The 16,248-nt window shown below is 39.8% G+C and overlaps 3 non-coding genes across 3 annotated transcripts; all 3 read right to left on the bottom strand.

Moving 5' to 3' along the window:
• Positions 1-2,045: 2,045 nt before the first annotated feature.
• Positions 2,046-2,127, bottom strand: TRNAS-CGA (transfer RNA serine (anticodon CGA)). The gene has a single exon. It is a non-coding gene; the product is annotated as a tRNA-Ser (tRNA).
• Positions 2,128-2,880: 753 nt separating this feature from the next.
• On the bottom strand, positions 2,881-2,953 carry TRNAV-AAC (transfer RNA valine (anticodon AAC)). The gene has a single exon. It is a non-coding gene; the product is annotated as a tRNA-Val (tRNA).
• Positions 2,954-9,104: 6,151 nt separating this feature from the next.
• Positions 9,105-9,178, bottom strand: TRNAT-AGU (transfer RNA threonine (anticodon AGU)). The gene has a single exon. It is a non-coding gene; the product is annotated as a tRNA-Thr (tRNA).
• Positions 9,179-16,248: the final 7,070 nt, after the last annotated feature.

Here is a 16,248-nt window from a genome sequence, read left to right as displayed (position 1 = left end):
CTGGTCCTTGCGCTTTGCACCACCTACACTTAACCCGCTGCGCTACTGCCCGACTCCCTATTTCGCTGCTTTTACCGAGTTTCAATTAAGAAAAATAGACTGAGAGCTCCGAGTGACTTGGATAGTTAAAACATAGTACAAAGAACAAGACAACCTCTTTAGCACCATCATATTCCAAATTTCTGTGTCTGTATTCCTGTCCTAAAGAAAATGTCTACTTCATGTCGAGTTGTCACTTTACTGTCACCTAAAGCCATTCCCTTTAAGATGTAAAAAGGTGCACACAATGCTGTAGTAAAATGACCATGTCTTTCTAGTGTGTTCACAGCTAGACAGACTCCCCTATAGTACACTCTATCTGGGACAGTATACCTGGGCAACTTTAGTTAATCTGAGACATCAAGCGAGAATGCAATTGGAAATTCTCCTACATGTCAGTGATCTTTGAGTAGAGGAGTCCTCCCCATTCCTCCTAATTTGACAGTGATTGCTCCCCACCCTCAGGCCTGTTCATTCTGCCTCTATCTAGAGTGCCGAGAGCTCCCATGACTTCTATACCTCCAATTCTTGCTTTAAATATCATTATTTTCATTTTTTAAATATTTATTTTAATTTTTAAAGTATTTATTTATTTATGTTTAAATATTTATTTATTTATTTATTCCCTTTTGTTGCCCTTGTTGATTTTTATTGTTGTAGTTATTATTGATGTCATCGTTGCTGGATAGGACAGAGAGAAATGGAGAGAGGAGGGGAAGACAGAAAAGGGGAGAGAAAGACACCTGCAGACCTGCTTCACTGCCTGTGAGGCAACGCCCCTGCAGGTGGGGGAGCCGGGGCTCGAACCGGGATCCTTTTTCTGGTCCTTGAGTATTTATTTTAATGAAGAGAGAGAGGAAAGCACTGTTCAGAGCTATGGTAGCAGGGCGGGGTTGAATGAATAGCCTCAGGCATGAAAGTCCTTTGCATAACCAACTATGTTGTATCACCAGCCCTCAGTATGCATTTTAATGAATGTTAATAGACAAAGAAATATAGAAATTAGGAAATTGGGAGAGTTTGGCGGTAGCGCAGGGGGTTAAGCGCACGTTGTGCAAAAGCGCAAGGACCCGCGTAAGAATCCCGGTTTGATTCCCCAGCTCCCCACCTGCAGGGGTATCACTTCACAAGCGGTGAAGCAGGTCTGCAGGTGTCTTTCTCTCCCCTTCTCTGTCTTCCTTTCCCTCCTCTCTCCATTTCTTCTCTGTCCTATCCGACAACAATAATAACTACAACAATAAAACAACAAGGGCAACAAAAGGGAATAAATTTAAAAAAGAAATTAGGAAATCACTTACTAACAAATATATAATTAAAATTTATCTTACCTGTTCAAAGGAGGTAAGACAATTGAACGTGTAAATGTGCTTGTAAGAGTCGTTTCCAAAGATAATAAAACATTTAAAAAAGAAAAAGAAAAACATCCCAATAAAAAAAAAATCAGGAAAAAAAAAAAAGAAAAAGAAAAACAGGTACTTCAAAGGGCAGGGTGGAAAAAAAAGAGTAATTTTCTCCGATAAAACACTTTGTATGGCCTTGAAAAGGCAAAGCTTTTTTCCTGTACCTCAGTTTTCTTGTTGGTATAAAGCTCTCAAAGAGTAAATGTGGTAAAGATGATGGAATAGTACTCAAAATTTTAATTTCACTAGTCTTTAGAGGCTAAAGATTACTACTTTTAAAACAACCTGATGATTCTGTATAGTCAGAGTGAGGAAATTGTTTCCATAATGTTCTTCTTTTCTGCTATGATCAAACATCAGATTTTAAATTTCACCTAAAGTTGGCACAATTTCTGAGTACACTCTAAATCTGGACTTTATTTCTTGTAAACAATGTTAACTCTGGGAGGGTTAACAGACTTTCAAACAATGAAAAGAGAATGACAGAATTTAAAACTGGTAGTAGTTGGCAATCTCCCTCTGTGTATTATTTCCTGGGCAACATGGAGTTAATTTTATGTTTGAGAAATCTTATATTTGAAGTCAAGCATAGAAAAACTCAGAAAACGCTGTGAGCAGGATTTGAACCTGCGCGGGGAGACCCCATTGGATTTCGAGTCCAACGCCTTAACCACTCGGCCATCACAGCCTTAGGTGAACCTAGCTGCTCGTTAGACTAAAGAAAAATAACTTATTTACCATCTGTTGTGAATGAAAGGATGAAAGCATTGATTACTGGGGTTTCTTAAAAAACCGTCAACCTCTAACTTGCATTTAGATATAAAAGTAATAAGAATAATAAAAACAATTTTCACTTATCAGTTACTTCAACGACTAAAACAAGAACCCATGTATTTGACTATAATTTTTCATATGCCCACACTGTAAGGAAAACAATATATTAAATCTGTTTTAGGAAACACTGCTTCGATCCAGGCACCTATTATTCTTAACTTTTCCCGTAAAGGAGAAAACATTCGATTCTCCTTTTGTCTTAAAGTATGCAAATCCCCATTTTCTTCAGGGCTGCATGAGAGGGGGTGGTCCTAGGAACAGGATTAATGTTTTGAGTAATTTCTCATTACCCTCCAAGTCCTTGGGATTTCTTCACATCAGGTTTTTCCCTTTCTCTTCCTACAGTAGTGAAATCATCTTCACTTTCTATATTTAGTTTTTCCCTTTAATGTCTTTTCAAGGTCCTATTTTTCTTTTAGAAAACTGCAGCAATTAAAAACATTTTATCCGCAGACATTCACAGATAAATACTAGCTCCGGAGTTGGGTGAGACAGTGAAACTTTTAAAAATGAAGTCTCGAGTTTAATATCTGGCATCACATGTGCCACAGTCATGCTGTGGTTCTTTCTTTCATTAATAAAGAAATCTAAAAAGCAAAGCAAGTATTGTTTCCGCCCGGTATCGAACCGGGGACCTTTCGCGTGTTAGGCGAACGTGATAACCACTACACTACGGAAACAACAGTGGTAGAAGAGACATGAAAGCTTCATGATATTTTAGGTTTTGACTAATCTTGTTGAAATTAGTATTTTCATTTATTTGCAGAAATATCCCCAAAATTCATTTACTAGAATATTCATAAGTTTATTTAGAAAATAAAATCTGGGAGTCAGGTGATAGCATAGTAGGTTAAGGGCACGTGGTGCGAAGCGCAGGGACCGGCCTAAGGATCCTGGTTCCAGCCCCCTCCCTTCCCCACCTGCAGGGGCTGGCTTCACTGGCTGAGAAGCAGGTCTGCAGGTGTCTATCTTTCTCTCCCCCTCTCTGTCTTCCCCTCCTCTCTCCATTTCTCTCTGTCCTACCTAACAACGACGACATCAATAACAACAACAACAACAATAATAACTACAATAATAAACAATAAGGGCAACAAAAGGGAAAATAAATATATTTATAAAAAAAGAATATAAAAATCTGATGATTCTCTAGAGAAAATGATACCGGATCTGAAATTCAACAGATAAAGAGAACTATGGTTATATAGAGATTATAAATGATACATTCTCATTGGTAATTGAATGGAATGGTAATGGTCTTTTCTTTTTTTGGGGGGGAGGGTGAGCAAGGATTGAAGCTGGGCATGAAATAAGTGGAAATACAGTTGTTGTTTGTTTTGTTTTTTTACCAGAGCATTGATCAGCTCTAGAGCTGGCTTATGGTAGTGCAGGGGATTAAATCTGTGACTCTGGAGTCTCAAGCATGACAGTCCTTTTGCATAATCATTATGCTATCTACCCCCGCTCCCCCTTTAAAATTTTTTTTGTTTATAAAATGGAAATATTGAAAAGACCATAGGTTAAGATTGGTACAACTCCACACAATTCCCACCACCAGAACTCCATATCCAACCCCCTCCCTTGAAAGCTTTCCTATTCTTTATCCCTCTGGGAGTATTTCTTTTTTTTTTTTTTTTTTTTTACCAGAGCACTGCTCAGCTCTGGTTTATGACAGTGTGGGGGGACTGAACCTGGGACTTTGGAGCCTCAGGCATGAGAGTCTGTTTGCATAACCATTATACTATCTACCTTCCACCTCGGAGTGTTTCTTTAATGATGAATAAATTGGAGCACTTCTGCATATGTCTGTGGGCCATGTGTCTCTCTTCTTAGAGATCTGTCTATTCATATCTCTGTCCAATTTTTTGGGGCTGTTCTTTGTCTTTTTGTTCAGCTGTCTGAGTTCCTTACAGATGTTTGATATCAACCACTTATCTGAAGTGTAGTGTGCAATATCTTTTCCCATTTGGTGGGTTTACCATTTATCCATATGAAATTTTATTTTGATATGTGTGTGTGTGTGTATCTGTTTTTCAATTTGATATAGTCCTATTTGTTCATTATCCCTTGCCTGTGGGGTGGAGTCTCCAAATACATCTTTACTGTTAAGGTCCTGAAACATTTCACCAATGTATTATTCTATGTAGTTTATAGATTCAGGTCTAATATCCAGCTCTTTGGTCCATTTTGAGTTAGTTAATTTTGGTGCATGATTTTAGGTAATGGCCTAATTTTCTTTTTCTTTTTTTTAATATTTTACTTATTTATTAATGAGAGGGGTAGGAGAGAGAGAAAGAACCAGACATCACTCTGGTACATGTGCTGCCTGGGATTGAACTCAGAACTTCATGCTTGAGAGACCGTTTTATCCACTGCACCACCTCCGGGACCACTAGTTTTATTTTTCTACATGTGGTTGTCCAATTCCCCCAACACCATCTGTTGAAGAGGCTTTTTTTCCCCTCATTGGGCAGTGTGGCCCTTTTATCCTGTATAATTTGTCTATACATATGTGGGTTTAGTTTTGGGCTCTCTATACTGTTCCATTGGTCCATATGTCCATTTTTGTTCCAATACCACACTGTTTTAACTACTATTACTTTGTAATACAAACTCAAGCCAGGAATTATGACAGCGTCTCCATTTTTCTTCTTTTTTCTTCAGGAGTGCTCCTGATGTTTATGCTTTTTAATAGTTCCACACAAATCTGTGAAAAAGTTGTTTAGTTTTCTTGAAATATGTCGTTGGTACTTTAATCAGGCTTGCATTGATTGCTTTTGGCAGGATTGCCATTTTAATGATATTTATTCTTCTAGTCCTTCCATTTCTTTGTGTCATCTTCTATTTCTTTCAACAATATCTTACAGTTTTCCTTGAAAAGGTCCTTCACCTTCTTTTTAAGTTTTATTCCTAGGTATTTTATCTTTTTGGACTCAGTTGTAAATGGGTTTGCTTCCTTGAATCCCCTTTCCTATAGTCTATCTTCTGTATAAAGAAATGCCACTTGGATGGAACTTGAAGGAATGATGTCAAGTGAGACAAGTCAAAAACAGAAGGATGAATATGGGATGATTTTATTCATAGACAGAAGCTGAAAAACAAGAACAGAAGGGAAAACACAAAGCAGAACTTGACTGGCATTGGTGTATTGCATCAAAGTAAAAAACTCCAGGGTATTGGGGAGGGCTCAGGTCTTGGAACATGATGGCAGAGGAGGACCTATTTGGGGGTTGAATTGTTCTATGGAAAACTGAAAAGTGTATGCATGTACAAACTATTGTATTTTACTGTTGACTGTAAAACCACTAATTCCCCAATAAAGAAATTAAAAAAAAAAAAAAAACAACAGAGAGAAGTGCCACAGATCTATGAATATTGATTTTGTAACCTGCTACTTTACTGAATTTATTGATTATGTCCAGTAGTTTTTTTGGCAGTTTTGGGGATCCTTTAAGTATAACAGCATATCATCTGTAAATAATGATAATTTAACTTCCTCCTTTCCAATTTGAATTCCTTTTTATATCTCTTTCTTGCCCAATTGTAATGATGAGGGCTTCTATTGAATAGAAGTGATGAGAGTGGCTATCCTTGCCTAGTTCTTAATTTTAGGGGGAAAGGTTTCAATGTTTCCCTACTGAGTATGGTGGTAGTTGTGAGTTTGTCTTATATTGCCTTTATTATGTTAAGGACTTTCCCTTCCACTCCCAATTTCTTGAGGGCTTTTGTGATAAATGGGTGTTGGACCTTATCAAATGCTTCTCTGCATCAATTGATAAGATCATGTGATTATTATCTTTTTAATTGTTGACATAGTGGGTTACATTGATTGACTTGCAGATATTGAACTATCAATGTTTCTAAGGGGTGAATCCCACTTGATCTTGATGGATTTATGTTTTTGGATTTGATTAGCCAAGGTTTTGTTGAGGATTTTTGCATCAATGTTTATCAGAAATATAGACCTAGATAGTTTTCTATTTTGGTTGAGTCCTTTCTTAATTTGGGGATCAGAGTGATATTAGCCTCATAAAATGAGTTTGGGAATGTTCCTTCTTCTATTCTGGAAGAGTCTGAGGAGAATTGGTGTCAGTTTTCTTTGAATGTCTTATAAAATTCAATAGTATAGCCATCTGGACCTGGGCTTTTGTTCATGGGAAGGCTTTTGATTAGTTTCAATTTCTTTTCTTTTTCTGATTTTAAATCTTTATTTATTTGATAGAGAAAGCCAGAAATAGAGACAGAAGGGGGAGAGAGACAGAGAAAGAGAGAGACAGAGAGACACTTACAGTACTGCTTCACCACTTTCAAAGCTTTCTTTCTGTAGGTGGGACTGGGGGCTCAAAGCTAGGTCCTTGTGCATTGTAATATGTGCACTTAAGCAGGTGTGCCACCACCTGGACCCAGTTTCAATTTCTTTAGTAGTGATTGGCCTGTTAAATTTCTCTACTTCGCTTGTGGCTAGGTTGGCAGTTGGTAGGGCTCTCAGAATGTGTCCATCTCTTCTAAATTGTGAAATTTATTTCCATGTAGATGCTCATAATTGTCTGTCATGACCCTTTTTATGTTTTTTTTTAAAGATTTTATTTATTTATTCATGAGAAATGACAGGAGAGAGAGAAAGAACCAGACATCACTCTGGTACATGTGCTCCCGGAAACTGAACTCGGGACCTCATGCTTGAAAGTCCAAAGCCTTATCCACTGTGCCGTCTCCTGGACCACTGTCATGACCCTTTTTATCTTTACCACATCTATTGTAATATTTCCTCTCTCATCTGAATGAGTTCTCTTTGTTGCTCTGTTTCTAGTTGGTTAAGTTGGGTCATTAGATAGTTTACTAGTGATTTCTCTGAAATGAAAAATCCATAGGCAAAAGAATGAAAGAGAAAACCCACTATAAGTGCTGTACATGTGTAACATTTCTCAGTTTTCCTACTAGCAGTCTAAGTTCCCCCCCACACACACACTTTGTTCCTCCTCTACCATGTTCCAGGACCTGAATACTTCCCCCATCCCAGACTCTTTTATATAAAGATCAGCTCAAGGTAGGTAACCAAGATCCTTAGATGGAGATGCAGGAAGGATCAACCTTAGAGTTTCAGCAATGAGTTGATAAATAAATATCATACCTGGGGTATACCAAGATGTTAGAATTTTTTCCATGTGCAAAGGTCAGAAAATTGAAAAGTTAATTATATCTTTCTTTTATAAAAAAAAAAGTATTTGTTAACAAGAGAGAGAAAGAGAATTGAAGACTTATTCTGGTACATGTGCTATTCTGGACCTCATGCTTGAGAGTCCAGTGCTTTTATTCACTGTACCACTTCACAGACCACAAGTTAAAAATATCATATGTGTGTGTGTGTGTGTGTGTGTGTGTATTTGGATAGCGACAGATAAATTGAGAGGGAAGGGGTAGATAGTGAAGGGGAGAGACATAGAGATACCTGCAGCCCTGCTTCACCACTCTTGATAATTTCCTCCTGCAGGTGAGAATCAGGGATTTGAACCTGGTCCTTTTGCACTATAGTGTGTGCATGTTTAACTTGGTACATCACTGCCTGGCCCCACAAGTGAATTATCTCTTAAACTTATTTTGCATAACCATCATATCCTATTTCCAGCCTAAAATAAATAATATTTAATTAAGAGATAAATTCCTTTAGAAAAGACATATTGTAATTGTTTAGGATTACTTAAAAGAAAACTTTTAGTGCCTGGAGAGATGGCACTATGGATAAAGCATTGGACTCTCAAGCATTAGGTCCTGAGTTCAATCCCAAGCAGCACATGTACCAAAGTGATGTCTGGTTCTCTCTTTCTCCACATTTCTTTCTCATTAATAAAATAAAAAAAAATCTGGGAGTCTGGCAGTGGCGCAGGTGGGTTAAGCGCACGTGGCACAAAGTGCAAGGACTGGCATAAGAATCCTGGTTCGAAGGGGCCTAAGGAGAGATTAAGTGACTGCTAACAGTTCAACAGTTTATCAGTGGAGACACCACCTTCAGTCTGCTCCACCAACAAGGGGACAGCTGAAGGGAGGAAAGGACTCCCCAGAGACTCACCAAGTGCAACTCTGAGTCTCCATAAAAAAAAAAAAAAAAAAAAAAAGAATCCTGGTTCGAGCCCCTGGCTCCCCATCTGCAGGGGAGTCACTTTACAGGTGGTAAAGTAGGTCTGCAGGTGTCTATCTTTCTCTCCCCCTCTCTGTCTTCCTGTCCTTTCTCCATTTCTCTCTGTCTTATCCAACAACAACGACATCAATAACCACAACAAGGGCAACAAAAGGGAAAATAAATAAAAAATTAAAAAAAAATCTATGTGGACCGGGAGGTGGCACAGTGATAAAGCTTTGGACTCTCAAGCATGAGGTCCTGAGTTCGATCCCCAGCAGCACATGTGCCAGAGTGATGTCTGGTTCTTTTTCTCTCTCTCCTCCTGTCTTTCTATTAATAAATAAATAAAATCTTAAAAAAATATAAATAAAAACATCTTTAAAAAATGCAATAAAAATAACTCTGAGAAGATATGTGTTATTTAAGGTTTACTTACTTATGAGAGAAAAAGAGAACGTTTTCTCCTTCCTTCTTTTTAAATTGTCTTTATTTATTTGATAGAGACAACCAGAAATTGAGGGGAAAGAGGAAACAGAAAATGACAGACACCTGCTTTTCCCACTGCAAGTGGGGAGAGACAGGGGGCTCAAGCCTGGGTCTTCATGCATTGTAACACAGGTGCTCAGTCAGGCGAACCAGCACCCAACTCCTCTTCTTTTCCTTCTTGTGTAGCCTATTTTTCCTGCAGCAGACTTCTATTGATCTTAAAATACAAGAGGCTCTGCTGGGATTTGAACCCAGGATCTCCTGTTTACTAGACAGGCACTTTAACCAACTAAGCCACAGAGCCAGATCTGAAAGCAATGCACATTGTTTGTCACTTGGATAAAATCTCACAATTTTCCAATTGTGATCCTAGTTAGTTCTTTAAATTATTTGAGAAGCAAAAACCTTTTAGTTTCGGTAAAATGTAGAACAAACAAATAAAACCAAAACCAAAAAAACCAGGTGGTGGCGCATCTGATTGCATACACATGCTCAAAGACCTAGGTTCGAGCTCCTGGCTCCCACCTGCAGGGGGAAAGCTTCAGGAATGTTGTAGCAGTTCTCCAAATGTCTTTTTTTTCTCTCCATCTGTTTATTTCCTTTGTATTTCTCCCTGTGTATGTCAAGTAAATAAGTTTTAAAATGTCCTTTTGGAATGATGAATACAGGAACTGCTCATTGTTTCAATCTGGGCACCAATAGTCTACAAATTTAAAATAGGGGAGGGAAATCTTTGCTGTAGCCAAAGGGGAAAAGGTGAATGGGCTTTCTATGATCTGTTTTTTTCTAAAATTTATTTTATTTGATAGGATAGAAAGTAGCGGAGGGGGGTTGGGCGGTAGCCCAGCGGGTTAAGTCAAGTGGTGCGAAGCGCAAGGGCCCACGCAAGGATCCGGGTTAGAGTCCCAGGCTCCCCACCTACAGGGGAGTCGCTTCACAGGCGGTGAAGCAGGTCTGCAGGTGTCTTTCTCTCCCCTTCTCTGTTTTCCCCTCTCTCCATTTCTCTTTGTCCTATCCAACAACGACGACATCAATAGCAACAACAATAACTACAGCAACAATAAAACAAAAGGGAAAAAAATAATGAAAAGAAAAGAAAAGAAAAGAAAAGAAAAGAAAAGAAAAGAAAAGAAAAGAAAAGAAAAGAAAACAAGCAGTCGGACTGTAGCGCAGCGGGTTAAGCGCAGGTGGCGCAAAGCCCAGGTACCTACGTAAGGATCCTGGTTCGAGCCCTGGCTCCCCACCTGTGGAGGCGTTGCTTCACAAGTTGTGAAGCAGGTCTGCAGGTGTCTATCTTTCTCTCCCACTCTCTGTCTTCCTTCCCCTCCTCTCTCCATTTCTCTCAATCCTATCCAACAACAATAATTACAACAATAAAACAACAAGGGCAACAAAAGGGAATAAATAATATTAAAAAAAAAGTAACTGAGGTGCAGATGGTGTCACCAGGGTCTTAAGCAGCTGCACAATACCAATGATAATGGCTAAGAACCACTTTGAGGACAGAAGCCTAGGAATGCATTTCACATAGACAATGGAAAATAATCCCAAAAAATAATAATAAAAGGCTAAAAACAAAGCAAAACCAGATACCACTAATCTTAAAAAGATAAACATGACAGAATAATTAAAGCCTTTCTTTTTTTTTTTTGTCTTTTTGCCTCCAGGGTTGTCGCTGGGACTCGGTGCCTGTACTATGAATCCACTGCTCCTGGAGGACATTTTTCTCATTTTGTTGCCTTTGTTATTGTTATCATTGCTGTTGTTGGATAGGATAGAGAGAGGTCGAGAGAGAAGGGGAAGACAGAGGGGGAGAATGATAGACACCTGTGGAGTTGCTTCAGACCCTTGCTGGTAGAGGCTTGAACCAGCGTGTGCATTTGACCCACTGTGCTACTACCTGGACCCCATTAAAGCTTTTCTAGCTATACAAAAGGAACTTGCACATTTCTCAGAAGAGCTTTCTTTTGAACTTTTGCAGAGATATCTGGCTTTTCAGAAGTGTCATGAAAAAATAATAATAATAATAAAAAAGAAGTGTCATGAAAATGAAACAGCTAATGTTGATGAAGCTACAAGATTAATGGCTCTGTTGTGGTACACCGGTGATAAATCAAATCCTCCCAAAAGACCTACAAATTAAATGTCTAATACAGGGAGAGGGAGAGAGAAACTGAGAGGAGGGGGAGAGTGTGAGGAAGAGAGAAAGTGAGATATCTGTAGCACTGCCTCCTACCTTGTGAAGCTTGGAGAAATGAAAATAACACTAAAATTGCTATTTGGTTCTCACCTAAGTTTAGAATGACATTTTTCAAGTTCTGGTCAGCTCAGTTGGTTAGAGTTTGGTACTAATGACAGCAAGATCTTGGGTTTGGTCCCTGTATGGGTTAAGGTTTTTGTCAAGTCTTTCATGTCCTTAAATTATATTCAACTGTTGGAATTGAGTCTTTAGGCTGGCAATTTCTTTCTCTCTTTCTTCCTTCCTACCTTCCTACCTTCCTTCATTCCTTCCTTCCTTCCTTTCTTTCTTTCAAGTTTATTATTATTATATTATTTAACCAGAGCACTATTCATAAACCCTGGCTTATGGTGGTGCAGTGGATTGAACCAGGGACCTTGGAGCTTCAGGCACAAGAGTGTCTTTGCATAACCATTATGCTATCTACTCTGCTACTTGGAAATTTCTTTCTCCTTTTTTTTTCAAAAAAAAACTTCATGGGAGTCGGGCGGTAGTGCAGTGGGTTAAGTGCACGTGGCGCAAAGTGCAAGGACCGGCCTAAGGATTCCAGTTCAAGCCACCGGCTCCTCACCTGCAGAGGGGAGTCGCTTCACAGGTGGTGAAGCAGGTCTGCAGGTGTCTATCTTTCTCTCTCCCTCTCTGTCTTCCCCTCCTCTCTCCATTTCTCTCTGTCCTATCCAACAATGACAACAATAAAACAATAAGGGGAATAAATATTTTTTTAAAAACTTTACTTACAGACATAAATTTTTAAAATTCATTTATTTATAAAATAGAAACACTGACAAGACCAATGGATAAGAGGGGTACAATTCTAACCACCAGAGCTCTGTATCCTATCCCCTCCCCTAATAGCTTTCCTATTTTTTAACCCCATGGGAGTATGGACCCAGGGTTATTGTGGGATGCAGAAGGTGGAAGGTCTGGCTCCTGTAGTTGTTTCCCCACTGAACATGGGCATTGACAGGTTGATCCATACTTCCAGCCTGTCTCTCTCTTTCCCTAGTGGGGCAGGGCTCTGAGGAGGCAGAGCTCCAGGACACATTGGTGGGTTCATCTGTCCAGGGAAGTCTTTTTGGCATCATGGTAGTATGTGGAATCTGGTGGCTAAAAAACAGTTAACATATAAAGCCATACAAATTGTTGATTAATCATGAACCTAAAGGCTGGAATATTGCAGGTAAAGATTTGGGGTCTCTGTTTTGGAAATAGGCCTATTTTAGGTATATTCCAAATGGCCCATGACTTTATTAGTTTTTGCCTGAACTTGACCTCTGATATGCAGGTAGACCCAAGTCATTGTCTGGGGAGATGATGTCATGTCTGGAAAAAAGGCTAAAAAGCTGGAGAGTAGCTCCCGAATATGGGAAAAGTGTATAAATATTGTTGACTGTAAACCCAATTGATCTGATCTAGGGCCCATATTCAGCATAGGAGTCTATGTAACTTCTATATCTCTGTACATGCTACAGTGCTCCAAACAATGGTCCGAACTTGCATCCTGTGGTTATCTGTAGGAACATTCTGAGCTTCCCCAATTTCAGGACCTATCTTCCATAGGTGGTAGATAGAGTATGTTATCTAACATATGTTATTTGTAGGATGAAACATTCTCTACCATTATTGATCCACATTGAGGGCCAGACATAAAATTTTATATACTAAGCAAATGCTAATTGTTCTTTTTTTCTTATTTCTTTTCTTTTTCTTTATCTTTTTTAAATGTATACCTTACTAGGGAATGAGAGAGACAGGCTGGGGTTATGGATTGACCTGTCAACGCCCACATTCAGCAGGGAAGCAGTTAAGAAGCCAGACCTCCCACCTTCTACACCCCGTAATGGTTGTGGGTTCATACTCCCAGAAGGATAAAGTGTTGTGACTATGTGTAAGCTTGATAGAGTTTAGGGAGAACTACCCCCATCCTTGGATGGAGGTCTGAGAAGATACCCTCTTGGTGAGTCTCTCTCAACCGAGGTGAGAAAAAGGGGGGAAACTCAGACTTATTTCTTTCCGTCTTGACTCTCAGGCCCACAGAAACCCCAATACTTCTCCCCATTAACTGCAGGCTACATGGCCACCTACTTTAAGATTCACTTACTTAAAGTCACTTTACATTCTGATCACAGAAGAACACACCTTATCACACACTCCATCATACACCTCAGACCCCAGACAAGAGAAATTCTATATGGCCTTTTGATATGCATCTTCTCTCAGTCTCACCCTACTGGTTTAGCCCCTATGCTTCTCTCAAATACCTCTGGATAATTAAGTTGCTTGCATCATGGAGAATAACTGTCTTGCATCTCATCAATTCCTGTCACACAAGCCCCTACCATAAGGAAAAGCCAACCTTTAAGAAACCTGTAATTTCTGACATATTTCAATAATAATTCCCTTTGTTTTGTTTTCTATTTAACTCATGTCCACCTCCTAATAAATGAGATCTGAGCATGCTGCAGGTTTCCCCCGGTGTCTTTACTCTAGAAAGAACCAGTCCGTTACCTTTCCCTTGGAGATCACCCCGCCAGAGACCACGAAAATAAAGAATGGGAAAGCTATCAAGGGAGGGGATTGGATACTGAGTTCTTGTGGTGAGAATTGTGTGGAGTTGTGCCCCTCCTGGTCTTGTCAACATTTCCATTTTATAAGTAAAATTTAAAAAAATAAATAAGTAAAGATAATAAAAAACTGAAAAAATGTTTTGTTGATTTAATATTGATGTACAAAATTGCATGTCAACAGGTATATAATTTAACACCATTCCCACCACCAGAATTCAGAATCCCCAATCTCTCCAGGGCAAGCCATGCAGTTCTCATGCAGACATGAGTTAGCAATCTTTACAACTATCTGCCTAGATTTGAACAAAATTGTCCTTTTTTTCTTCCAGGTCTAGTCATCTCTTCTCTTCTCCTCCAAGCCACACTTAACCCTATTACTACACCTAAATGTTCCTCCCTTTTTCTTCCTCTCTCTCTGGATCCTGGTGGAGTTGGGGTTCACAGAGTCCTCTTATCCTCTTCCGCCTACCAGTTCTCCTCCACTGGGAGTATGGATCAGAATTGTTTTGGGGATGCAGAAAGTAGGAGTTCTGGCTTTTGTAATTGCTTCTCTGATGGACATGGGAGTTGGCAGGTTGATCCATACCTCTGCAGGCTGGAAATTTCTAGAACTTGTACTTAACCTGAACTAATTCTCTGTCAAGCAACTTTGAAAAGCCGTATGGTTGCAGATACCTGATAATTACAAAGCAAAACAGAGAGATCCATTTTTCTTTTATATAAGGACATTTTCTTGGGGTAGGATGGGTTTATTTTATTATTTACTTATTTTATTTAGTATTGGGTAGAGACAGAGAAATTGAGAGGGGAAGGAGAGAGAGGGGGAGAGACAGAGAGAAATTGAGATGGGAGGGGGAGATAGAGAGGGAGAGAGGCAGAAAGATACCTGCAGTGCTACTATTTTATTGGTTTATCTGAAAACAAATTATAAAACCACCCTAGCTTCACATTACTCATTTTGTGACATTCTATCTTACTCACTTTTGTCCAAAAAAATAAGATTTGTCCCTGTTTTGAGCTTTAAGTCCCCACATGCAGGGGGAAAACTTTGTTAGTGTTAAGTGGTGGTAAAGCAGTGTTGCAGGTATCTCTCTGTCTACCTCTCCATCACCTTCTTCTGTGGGGCTAGTGTGGGGGGTGCCTCTTCTCGGGAGTGTATTCTCTGGGTTGGAGAGATGCGACTGGAGCCAACCTGGGCTGCTACTCACTCAGCAACGCTAGAGAGATGACCCAGGAACAGAGCTCGTAGTGGCAAGGCGATTTGATTCTTTATTGATCAGAGAGCCAAGGCTTTTAAGAGCTGGACCCAGAAGTGGCAAGTCAGAAACAGACATGGTTAGGAAAGGGGGAGAGAAAGGCAAAAGGGACTGGGAAAGGTAGGAACTTCCTTAGCAACTGTTGTGAGGGTTTTAACTGGTAGGATTAATAATACCCTGCAGGCAGGGAAGGCCTTGAGGGTAGAAAGAAGATAAGGAATGGAATTCTTCTTCTAGCGTTTGCCCTTCTTCCGTAGTCAGTCAACAGCGTCAGGTTGAGCCTGATGTAAAGTTTTGAGACCTCCTTTGAATCTGGAGAGGTGGCAGTCGTTGACTATGTGGGTCATAGTCTGTCTGTAGCCGCAGGGGCAGTTCAGGTCATCTCTGGCTCCCCAGCGATGGAACATAGCGGTGCACTGGCCATGGCCTGTTTGATAGCAATTGAGGAGGGCCCAATCATAATGTGCTAGGTCAAAGCCAGGTTGATGCTTGCAGGGGTCTGTGATGAGGTCCCTGTTCTTTACCTCAGCTGACTGCCAATTCTGCTTCCAAGAGTCTGGAACAGAGAAGATCAGTGTAGGCGCAGGAGACCAGATTGGATGACAAGACGTCAAGCGTTGAACAGGGTGGACTCGAAGAGCAGGACCAACAGCTTGAAAGCTGTCAGGAGCTTGTTGCTGGTTTTGAAAGTGACTGGGATCCATGTGGATTCAGTCGGCTAGGAAGGATCGTCAGTTTCCCCAATGAATGGGTACTCACGGGATGCACCACGGGAAGGTTGATCCAATGCATCCCAAAATGTAGGAATGGAATGGGGGTGGATCTTTCAGGCAAAATACTGATTATGTAGATAATAAGGGAGCAGGCCATAGTATCAGGAATGCAGGGTGCTTTGTGAAGCAGGGAGTCTGATAAGACAAGACAAACCTTGGGGGGTTGTGTCCCTCCTTGCTCAACCTCTCAGTAGAGACAGAGAGACTGACAGGATGGATATTCCCTCAAGTCAAGCCCTGCCAAGCTCAACCACATCCTCACAATTTCCTGACATTCTTCCTTCTCAATTTCTGGCTGTCTCTATTCAATAAATAATAATAATAATGAAAATAAGATTTGAAAATTAAAAGAAGGCATATTGAAACTTTTTCCTTCCATCTTTTTCCATAAGTAAACTCCCATAAGTAAACTCTGTCATTAGATTTTTATTTCTTCTTTCTGTTTTTTTCTCCTTTGTTTATGCATATACACATAGATACTTCTATTTTGTTTTTCTTCTTTTTCATTCAAAGGAAGTATAAGTATTTCTTTATTGCTT

The sequence above is a fragment of the Erinaceus europaeus genome, chromosome 4, assembly GCF_950295315.1.
Source record: "Erinaceus europaeus chromosome 4, mEriEur2.1, whole genome shotgun sequence".
NCBI classification, from domain to species: Eukaryota; Metazoa; Chordata; class Mammalia; order Eulipotyphla; family Erinaceidae; genus Erinaceus; species Erinaceus europaeus.
Note: the sequence above shows the minus strand (reverse complement) of the source record. Positions and strands in the feature narration are given on the sequence as shown.